Source organism: Ochotona curzoniae, unplaced genomic scaffold, assembly GCF_017591425.1.
Source record: "Ochotona curzoniae isolate NIBS_2020 unplaced genomic scaffold, NIBS_Ocur_1.0 scaffold_4506, whole genome shotgun sequence".
NCBI lineage: Eukaryota > Metazoa > Chordata > Mammalia > Lagomorpha > Ochotonidae > Ochotona > Ochotona curzoniae.
In genome coordinates, this window is record NW_024467119.1 from 45633913 (window position 1) to 45644727 (window position 10815).

At 38.8% G+C, this 10815-nt stretch overlaps 1 pseudogene; it reads left to right on the plus strand.

Moving 5' to 3' along the window:
* Window positions 1–1737: 1737 nt before the first annotated feature.
* Window positions 1738–9419, plus strand: LOC121147494 (annotated as a pseudogene).
* Window positions 9420–10815: the final 1396 nt, after the last annotated feature.

Below are 10815 nucleotides of genomic sequence, written 5' to 3' on the forward strand. Positions count from 1 at the left end.
TCTCTTTTAATTAAGATGTCCATACAATTTCAATTAATAGTTATTGATATCATTAGATTTATAGCTGACATCTTGATGTGTTTACTAGTTTTTTCTTTGTCACTCTTTGTATCCTGAAATCTTAACTCCCAAAGTGAGGTCTTTGAAGACTTATTAGGCCTTGGGGCTGGGAACCCTCATGATCTCATTGATTAGTCCCTTTACAACAGAGAACTCAGTTGCTCCCTCAGCCCTTACACTGTACAAGGAGTTTAAGAGCGACTATCTACACACTTGAGGCCGGCCCTTTCCAGATGCTGAATCTACTACTGCCCTGATCTCTAGCTTCCTACTCTACACAACAGTGAAAAATAAACATGTGTTGTTTAAGCTACTAGCCTGTGATATTTTTGTTATGGCAGCTTAAGTGAACTAAGAGAACAAAGAACCCCTGTATCATTAGGAATTTCACTTTGAGTCTCTGGCAATCGTAATTAAACCTCTGCACTGATGAGAAACCAGGATTTCAATGAATCAGTAAAAGCTGATATATTTGATACATGGTATGCTATCTATAAAAAGCAGAACAGAGTTTGAAAAATAGAGCAATTTTAAAGTACAAGCAATAAGAGTCCTTTAAATCCATGCAGGGCTTGGGAGTTAAATCCAAACTGCTTAGTGATACTTTGCTTATACCTCAACAGGTTTAAGTTTGTATTTTTTATTTCAAACTGGCTGCACCCTCACCCAGCTTTTCTCCCAGATTTAAGCTTTTCTATCTCCTTTCCTTCCTACAGATCTTCTCCTGATTTGAGTTCCCAAGCTTCTACAGAGTTGGTACATATTTGAGAAGGAAGGTACGTTTTTTAGTGAAGGTTATCATACATAAAAATTATATTAAACCACAAAAAATCATAAGGCTACAGCCCAGTGAATTTTGACAAATGGCACACTCCTGTGTGACCCATAGCCTGATTAAGAAAAATCATAATTGTTTCTCTTTTCCTCATTGGAGAGGGATAAGTTGAGTTTAACCTAATTCATTTAACTTTCTAAAAATGAAATCAAACAAGGCCTATTTGGTTTTCTATGAATTTGTTGCTTCATAATATGAAGGTGAGATTCATTCTCATACTGAATTTGCTTGTACTTCCTTTGTTCCTGTTACTATATGTATTTCTTTACTTGATAAGCCATAATTTATTAATATACTTTACTGTTAGTACTTAATTATTTCAGATCCAATGGTCACAGATATCACTGGTGTAGCTAGCACACTTACTCAAGTCACATTTTCATTGCTTAAATACCCAGTAGTGAAATGGCTGATTCAAGCAATTTGCAAATGTTCAATTATAATAAACTCTGTCTGAGTCCTTTTTTTGTTTTGGTTCCAAAACAGAATAGCTGAAACTACGTGTCTTATAAAGAAGTTTACACTGGCTCATGGATTTGAGGCAAGGATGTTCAGGATTAAAAAGTCACTTCTGGGGAGAGACTTGTTCAAAGGCATCAAAAGGTGGGAGTACATTGAGAGCAGTAAGAGCGAGTGAACAGAAGGGGGGACAGCACAGATGAGAAAGCTGGCTGGCTCTTTACCAACCTGCTCTTTCAAGGACTAACCAGTTTCCATGAAAACTCACACAATATTCTGAGGAAAACACTGATCCCCTTCTAAATGTTCTGTGTCTGACACTTGCTTTGCAATCTAATTAAACTGGAGGTTTGGCGGGGGAAAAGCGACATGTAAACTGCACCATGGCCACGGTTTTTCTGAGTGGTAAGTACCCAATGAGAGTTCCAGTTGCTCCACCTTTTTGGCAAACATGCTTTTAAATGTCTTCCTTTATGTCTCACAGCTTGTGTTACACCTCCCACTAAGAGCTCCTGGTTTACTATCCCACTCCCTTGTCTGTGCTGCTACTACTAGCAACTATTTATATCAAAACTAAATTCACTAATCTGGCGGTGTTTCATGCACTGTCCATCAAAGAACCCACACTAGACATGGCAGTGGTCTCCTTAGACTTCCCATGTTTACCTGTTAACTTTTCCTCAGTTGGAGCTTTTGGTTTACACAGGCACTTAGTGATGGGTGAGTACTTACAGACATGTGTTTATACTTGGAGTTATTTCTGCATGTGCAAATTTTATAAACTTTCAATTCTAAAAATCCTGTTATATGCCTTCCTAAAATATAAAGAAAAATTTTAAATGATTAATGGGAATATTGGAGGCTTAGTTCTTCATAACAAGAAGGATGACTTCAGCATCACTCTATTGGAAACATCATAGAGTGAAGATTAAAGCTAGATGCAAGAGTATGATATCAAGTCCCTCTAAGATCTGCTTCTTATTAAATTGGTCCAGAGGAGAATTCACTCCATTCTCCTTCCTAAATGTTGTTTCTTTCACTAGAAAAGAGATTACATTAAATCTTAGGTATTCAATTTCTGTCTAAAGCAATTCTCAGTGCTCAACTCAACTTTGTCCAAATATGAAGGAGGAGACACTTCAAAGAAAGCACTTCAGATAAAACTTTCTTTTCTTCAAATCAACTATTATATTCAGATTTTCTTCTTTACCTAAATATGTGAGTAATTATTTAATAAACATAGGGTTACAAGGAATAAAGTAGAGGATTACAACAGGTTGATTTCAAATAACTATTTCTTGTGGCTTAGAAGAAATAGGTAAGAATACAAAGAAACCCTTGATATGTAACCACAACTTTTTTCTATAAAGGAAATCATCCTTGGTTTTCTGTGTCTTTTGGAAAAAAAACTGTACTGTCCCTCTGAAACTCTTATATTACCCATAGCAAAAGCATCTCAAATTATTCTTCCAAAAACTGATTTTTGTTTCAGTGACATTTCTGCTAATCTGTGCACCAGTATGTATTTTTTCTTAAATCCAGTCTGATCGTGTTCCCTTTTGTAAATAACCCAAGGCTAGAGTATTGTTTCTATGTTAATGAATCCGAATGTGTGTGTAATGTGGACACATATGTGTATGCTAAGAAAAATGGGCAGTGTATTTCAATTTTTATATAACTCAATATTCCAACGTGAATGGAAATTATCAATCTGATACAAATGGCCAATTTCACCATTTGGAGTGCAAGAATGTGATTTTAAACCCTTAAATCCAAGCCATAATTTTGAGAGCTAAGTTTGAGCTTATTTTAAATTATTTTCCCTTGGTCATTGTTTTAAATATTGTCTTTAGAAAAAGAAAAATATGCTATACCATTAATTAAAATTAATGCCTTCCTTGCAGATACCCATGAGTCTGTTGGACTCCTAACTGTGGTCTTTAAACTGAGTTTTTCTAGATTTCTTTTAACCATGGATACACAAGCCACTCTATTCTCTTGAATCACACATCTACATCCTATTAACACTAATAGAATTTATATGCATGTGCACTGAGGGAGAATAAGCCCCTTAAACACCTTTTTAATGGAACAGTTTTGTTTCTTTCCATTCCTCTTCACACACCCCTGTTTGAACTTTCTCTTACTATTTCCTGCTTCCAAATCATGTAGTCCTGATTTCTTTTTCAGCTCTTATACTTTATTCTTTATTGAACACAGGTTCAAAGTAGAATTTGACTTCCCCTCTTTCATTGATCGTTCCTGGGAAAAGCAGCATGAGTAAATCATTACTGCACTAGATATTTCTGGCTTCAGAGTGCAATTCAGAGGTTGCTTTCGTTGTAGTTTTTCACTTTCCACCAAATAAGTGTAATTTATACACTATTTTTTATTCTCCTGAAGGCATTCTAGCCAAAAGCCAATTAAACAATTAAAGTGTATTTACCCAGTAGGCTGAAGATTTCTTCACCTTGCATGAAAATAAATAGACAAATTTGCAGACACTCCCCACTTTCTGATGTTTTTGTTTATATTTAAGAGGGGCCTCTTTCATTTTTTCAGCACCTGTCATAGAGGACTTTCAGCAACACAGTCAAATTGAGAACAGTGATGTAACAAGAAACCCTACTGCACCCTAAATCTGCAGGAGGTGAACCTCCAGTGCGAATATACCAACAAGAATGTTTTTGTTTAGTTCTCAGAAATTTGTTTCTCCTCATTGTTCTTATAAAGCTCTATCAATGGGCTTTAAAAGCTGCCTTTATTTTCCTTCCTCCTTTATAAACCACACAGCTGGATGAGCCTATTATGATGAAGTACCTAGCAGGGTGATAGACATACAGCACTAATTTGAATCACATGAATTGCCACTTTGGGTGCATCAAATGCTATTGAGTAAGTATTGAAAACATTTACTAAAAAATGAGAGAATGAATGAATGAACTCCCTTTCATATCTAGAATATTGCTTATTTTGTATTTCCAAAGTTAAAAATAGAATGGGCTGAGCCTTTGGTCCAGCAGTTAAGATTTTGGCCAGAATACCCATGTCCCGCATCAGAGGGTGTGGGTTCAGTCCCCACGTCCTGGCTCCCAGCTTTGTCTCCTCAGTACCTGGGACATGAATGAGTAAGGAGCTTTATGTCCACGTCTGCATCCCAAACAAATATTTTGAAAAAAAATCCATTTTAAACACATTAATATAATCAAAATATCCATTAAGGTATGGACTTTCCCCAACCATTTTGATAAGATAAAACTCTAAAACTGATTATTCTCTTGTTTTCTCAGTAAATTTTTTTTGTATAGCAATAGAGTAGAGAATGACTGATATCAATCAATTGTCATTCTGGAGGTAAACTTAAAATAGATATTGTTGAGAGATACCATTCTGATATATTTGAGCATTTGGAAATAAAACTGATATATAAGAAATTTGATGGGCCTCTTGGAGGGTGGAGAGGGAGTGTGTGGATGCGTCCCAGCAACAGGAACAGCTGTAATCCCTCTTCCATTTCACTTGGCAACTGATAAAGGCCATTCATACTGGAAGAGAGAGATTTGATTATCTACGTGGAAAGAATCAAAGATAAACATAAAAATTGAGTAAGTACTTTTTTTCCTAATTGATTTATTTGAGAAATTGATCCAATTAGCAATGCCAGTAATGTGACAAAAACTAGCTAGTCGCTCATCCCAGGTGTCGCTGGTATGTGACTATCACCTGAGTCATTACTGCCACTCCCTTCCCAGTGGCTGAAGTGGCAGGATATTGAAGCTAAGAGGCAGAGCAAGGATTCAAACCTGGGCACACTTATAAGGCACATGTGCATGTCTTAACTCCTATATTAAATACCTGCCCAGAAAGGAACCAAACTCATAGTATGCTATGTAACTATTCAGTACATCATATTCTGATGTCAATAATACTTCTGTAATTCTGGTAGTTTATCCCAAAATGTTATCTAAATATAAGTTGGTATCAGAAAGTGCAGCTCAGACGTTGAAGGCGTTTATAGCTAAGAATGGTATTGGGAATTTGGAGGGGTGAGGGAAGAATTGCTGATTTATTTATTCATTATTATTTATTTTAGTTAAGGGTGCAGCACAGATATTCTACCCATAGTTTCCCTTCTTAAAGGAATTATTTGGAGTGTGAACAGCCAGAGTTGGATCAGACCTAAACCTAGAATTCAATCTGGGTCTCCCACGTAGTTGGTAGGAACCCAAGTTGTTGAGCCATTATCTGCTGCCTTCCAGGGTGTGCATTAGCAGGAAACCAGATCAGAAGTTCAGGAGCTGGGTCTTTAACTAGACATTCCAATAAGGGATATAGACATTCTATGCTGTAACTTTAACTACTGTGCCCATTGCCAGAATTGAGTTGCTGTCTTTAATGAGGACTTTCAGAATCCTGTGGAAAACCCCTTGATGTAAACGTTCCACAAAACCCATGAATTTCCCAATTGAATGGTTGATTCTGGATTCCCATACTATGCAATATTAACTTCACAATGCTGCAATGAAATTTACTATGCTTTAAATTCAGTTTGTGAGGATAAGGAATTTTATAATCATTCATATTTAACTGCACTAATTAATCAGATAAAAATTTTTTAGATTTTGAATTTCTTTTTGAATCTATCAAAATTTGAATCTTAAAACAACCATGTGCAACCAACCACAAGGTGGTGATCAAAAGCCTGGATCTATTGGAATAGATGTAACTGGCCTTGGTAGAGGGTACAACCCAGGTGCTGGAGTAAAATATCGTAGAGGACATTGTGACCCCCAACAAGAAGCACTTTGGCAAGAAGTACAACCCTTGCTGATACTGTATTGTGGGGAGGGCCTTGGCTAGTGACATCTGACACTAAACACTTCATCTATTCTACCTGGACCAGGAAACTCATGGATCCTAACTTCAATCTGACCCATCCCTGGCCAGTGCAGCAGAGGGAAGTTTTCCCTATAAACTATAAAAAGTTTTCCCTTTTGCATTTATTTCAAACAAAATAAATAAACCTTTCTTTAAAAAAGCAAATAATCTGTGGATATACAGAAAAAACTTAAATATCAAATTGTGAAGTGAAAGGTGAAAATGAGTAAGGAAAGGAAGCCAAGTTCCTCCCAGGTGATTTTAACTCAGCTTGCCTTCTCTGAGTCCTCACCACCTCCATCTCCTTCCCTAAAAGCTGACCGGAAGGAGGAGATGTGGCATTTCCAATGATACAGTTAGAATAAATGCAAAAGGAAAGCAGCATTCAGATTCCTTTTTTTTTTTATTGTAACCCTCAATGCAGACTCATTATTTTGACATGATTTTTACATGAATGCGATAAAACCACTTTTATTATATTGTAGTCACATAAAAAGTTTCAGAGGGTAATAGAGTTCAAGAAAACTGACTTTGTATTCTCTGACTTTCAAGGTTGGAACTTTTTAACTCTGTGCAATAAAGTATCTACATTTTTTTTTTCCATTAATGAATTCTCCACTATGTCTAATTTATAATGGAAATAAAGTGTCTATCAGAATAATTAATCAGATCAAATAATTTGGGACACAGTCTGGAACTGTGATGTCTAGAGTCTTTGCATACAAAGGAGAGGATTATGCATAAGACATGGCATTTAGCAGCCACTTAGTCAGAAAAGCTTTTAGGTTCAATGCACTGTCACCTTGCAATTAAAAGAGGGCTTTAATTAAATAACAGCTTTTAACATTAGCCCCCTGATGCAGCAGAGCTAGGTACCCAGGTAACAGGGGCCAGAGCAGAAGCAAAAGTAATTGGAAAGGAGAGAGAAATAGATTAGGTAATATTCAGAAATAAATACACCAAATGTGCCCCCCCACTATTTCTTAAATTTTTAAAGACACCATGGCAAAGAGAAAGGGAGAGACAGGGAGAGAAAGGAAGGGATCTTCTATCATCTGCCTGCTTACTCTCCAAGTGCCCTCAATATCTGGAGCTGAGTTAGATTGAAGCCAGAATATGGGATCGCTGTCCACATCTCCACCTGGATAGAAGGATCCAACTACTTGGATCATTACCCACAACCTCCCGTGCGCATTATCAGGAAGAAGGCCTGACTCCACCTCTAGGCCTTAGTCCCAAGTCATGGTTTACCCCAGTGACTCACAACACCCATTCCTAAACAGGCCCACTTTTAAGAATGTCTTATCTGTTGTTCTGAAGTGGAGGTGCACCATGCTGGGTCAGCCAATCCTCTGAGAATGAAACCTACAGATCCCCAGCAAACCTTTTGCATGCAGATTCCAGTTAGGAGCTCCAAAGTGCAGCCATGGGCTTCTACCTGCCCAGCTCCTGCTTACAGACCAGTATTCTAGCCTGCTTATTTATTGTGTCTAACAGCGTTTGGCGAAGTCATTTTCTCTGAGTGAGCAAAGCTTAGTGTAATTAACAGCACAAACTCCTGAGCTATACCACTGCAAACTTCAGATTTTCCACCTTTTGGATGTATGATCTTGTGGATTATTTAACATCTCTGGAACTTAGTTTCTTCATTTGCATGTGAAGGAAGTGATAGCATCTGTTGATGGAGTTTGTGTGAATATTGAATGGTGTATATCACATGTAAACGAACAGCACCAGGCATGGAGGAAGCCCTTTGTAAATGCCAGTGCTTACTGAAATAAAATGAATACAACAGATCTCTGTGCGTGTGAGTGTGTTTGTGTGAGACAGAGAGAGAGAGATTCCCTTTTCCAATCTAAGAATGTGTTTCAGAAAAGGGAAGTGGAGTCAGAGAGCTGTGGGAGCTTTTCCTGCCCACAATGTCTATCATATCCACTCTTAAGGAACTGAGAACTTAATCTTCCAAAATGTCAAAAAGACTATCTTAATGCCTCACCTCCCACCCCAGCTCCTGCAATACAAATGCGCAGCACACCAGGGCAGTCATGTTGTACACACCGTACAGTCATGTTGCCTACAACAACTACGGGCTGGGAGGAAACCCAGGCACCAACAGCCAGGGCTTGCTGCCTCTGGTGTTATGATTCCAAAACCCCTCAAACCACCAGATAAGCCACTAATGCCCTATATGAGGTGCAGAAAAAGGTCTGTGAAGAAATAAATGCTTCCAACCCTAACCGAAAGTTGTGGGAATTTGGAAAGATTTTGGTGGCATATAGTGAGAGCTCACCAATGAAGAGGAACAAGAGCATTTAAACAAATGAAAAGCAGAGAAGATCGAGTATATTGAGTCTGTGAAGGTGTATCACAATTCCCCTGGTATCCCTGATTGACATCAATGCCGAAGTCATGCAGAGACCATCCTGGAGGAAGAAAGCCGACAGAGAGTCTCGCATGGAGAAAGGGGAGCCTTACAGGAGCATCTGTCTCCCAGAAAACCCTGATGATTATGATGATGGCTTTTCAACGAAGCATGCAGCCATCGCTGGTTTCCACAGAAACCACTGCCTCATTATTGCGATTCTTAGTGAGACTGTGGTGCTCCACGTGCAGTCTGTCATCACAGCAGCTTTAATGAAGGTCCTGAAGCAATGTGTCCAGTCTTTAATGGTTCATCAGCAATAGGTGGAAACTCAACTTCTTCAAATAGAGGAGTGATACCAGCAAAAGAAAAGGAAATACCTTAGAAAGCACAGATTCATTTAACAATGAACTCAAAAGGTTGTGCTGCTTGAAGGTAGAGGCAAATATGGAAAAGTTGCATCTGAAGTTGCACAGGCAGAAGAGCAGGCCCGCACAGGGCAGGAGGAGAGGGAGAAGGAAGTAGCAGGGCAGGCCAAGTGCATCCAGATAAGTTTCCTTGCTGAGGAAGAACAAGTGGAGAACGAAGTCTAGGACAACGGAGAGGACAAGAGCGTTTCAATGGCACCAGAGAAGACACAACTGGAAGAAACAACAGAGCCAGCAGAATGGCAAAGAAGGCATGTGTACTCCTAAGGTTAAGGAGGAGTGGGCAGGAGGGGGGTGGGCAAGAAACCAGTGAGATAACACCGGCTGGGAGAGCAACAGTGCCATGGTGGAGGAGCCGCCAGCAGACCCCATTCCAGAGGCAGAGAAGAAAAAATAGATGTTGCCTTGTTTTATGTGCTCTAAATACATTTTTAAACAACAAAAAAAAATAAGATTTCTTAAAAGAATGTGTTTCTTCCTATCCCTTGGGTGCAATTTTGAACTAGACTTAAACCTTTTTCACAATATTCATAACTCTATATACCCTCTGACCAAAGTTATATTTGAGTATTGAAAATTTCCAACTGGGTAAAAATGATCAGTTGCAACTTCTATCTGCCTTAGAATCCTCTTCCATCCCAGCTTGAGTCCTGATGTGGCTTTGTGTGATTGACAGGATGGGAGGGAAGAGAGAGGATCAGTTTTTACTCTCCCTCTAAATGTCATCTCCTTCTGTCCCAGCCGCTGATCAGCAGGCCTGGCCCTTCCAAGACCTACAGATGAATACTCAGTAATGATCTTCCTGGCTCATACAGTTGTGATCTGGCATGAGAGTGCTCTGAACTTGGCAGCAGCTTAGACCTGGCACTTTTTCCAGGAAAATGGTTTTGGAGTTTTCTTGGGAGTTTACATTTTTGAAATGAAGGAGCCTTTTGCTATGGCTAGTCATTAATAACCCTAACTCAAATCCCCTAGGCACTGGGCAGTTCACCTCGGACTCTTTCCGTTGGGCTTCTTTTACCACCCAGCCCTATTGGCATGATGATTTTTAAACTGACTCCACACTGAGTCTATTCTCCTGTCTCTAGCGCCAATGATTCCAGTTGCTTCACGGAAAAACTCATGCATCTTTGCCTTGAAGTGAGTGGAATGCATGGCTTCCATTGTAGTCTTTTCAGTTGTGGGTCAGGATCATTGTGCATGCATCTCAAGGGGATTGTTAATAGGAAGACTCTTTGAGATCTATCTCACATAGACCACTGTAAGAAATATAAAATCCGAGTGGGACTCCTCCTTTCTCCCATGGGAAGACTGGCTATCCACCCCACAATTACTTCAAAACAATCTTCACCCCCAGCTGCTCTGGCCTCCTAGTAGCACATCATCCATAAGTTTGTACCTTCTTTGAACAAGACAGTGATGGACCATTCTCTGGTTTAATTTCAGCTTTGAAGCCTCAATCAAACTGTGATTTGTTTATGCTTATTTTAAATATATGTTTAAGCATATGATTATGCTTATTTTTAACAACCATTCATTTCTACCCCACTCTTCACATTTATGGAATCCTTTTATGGATCAGTCTTTTCTGTATCATGTTTCCTGTTTTAGTGAAAGAGTTTAACTTATGTGAATTTAGATGTCCATGTCTATGGAGAAAAGAGTGTGGGTAGTAAGTAAATAACAGTTGTATAAGACCTACAATTGCATTATCACATCTGTTGATGAATTTGTCTGTTACCTTCCACTTCAAGTAGAACCTGCTATTTCCTAGGACATATTTTTTCCCTGAT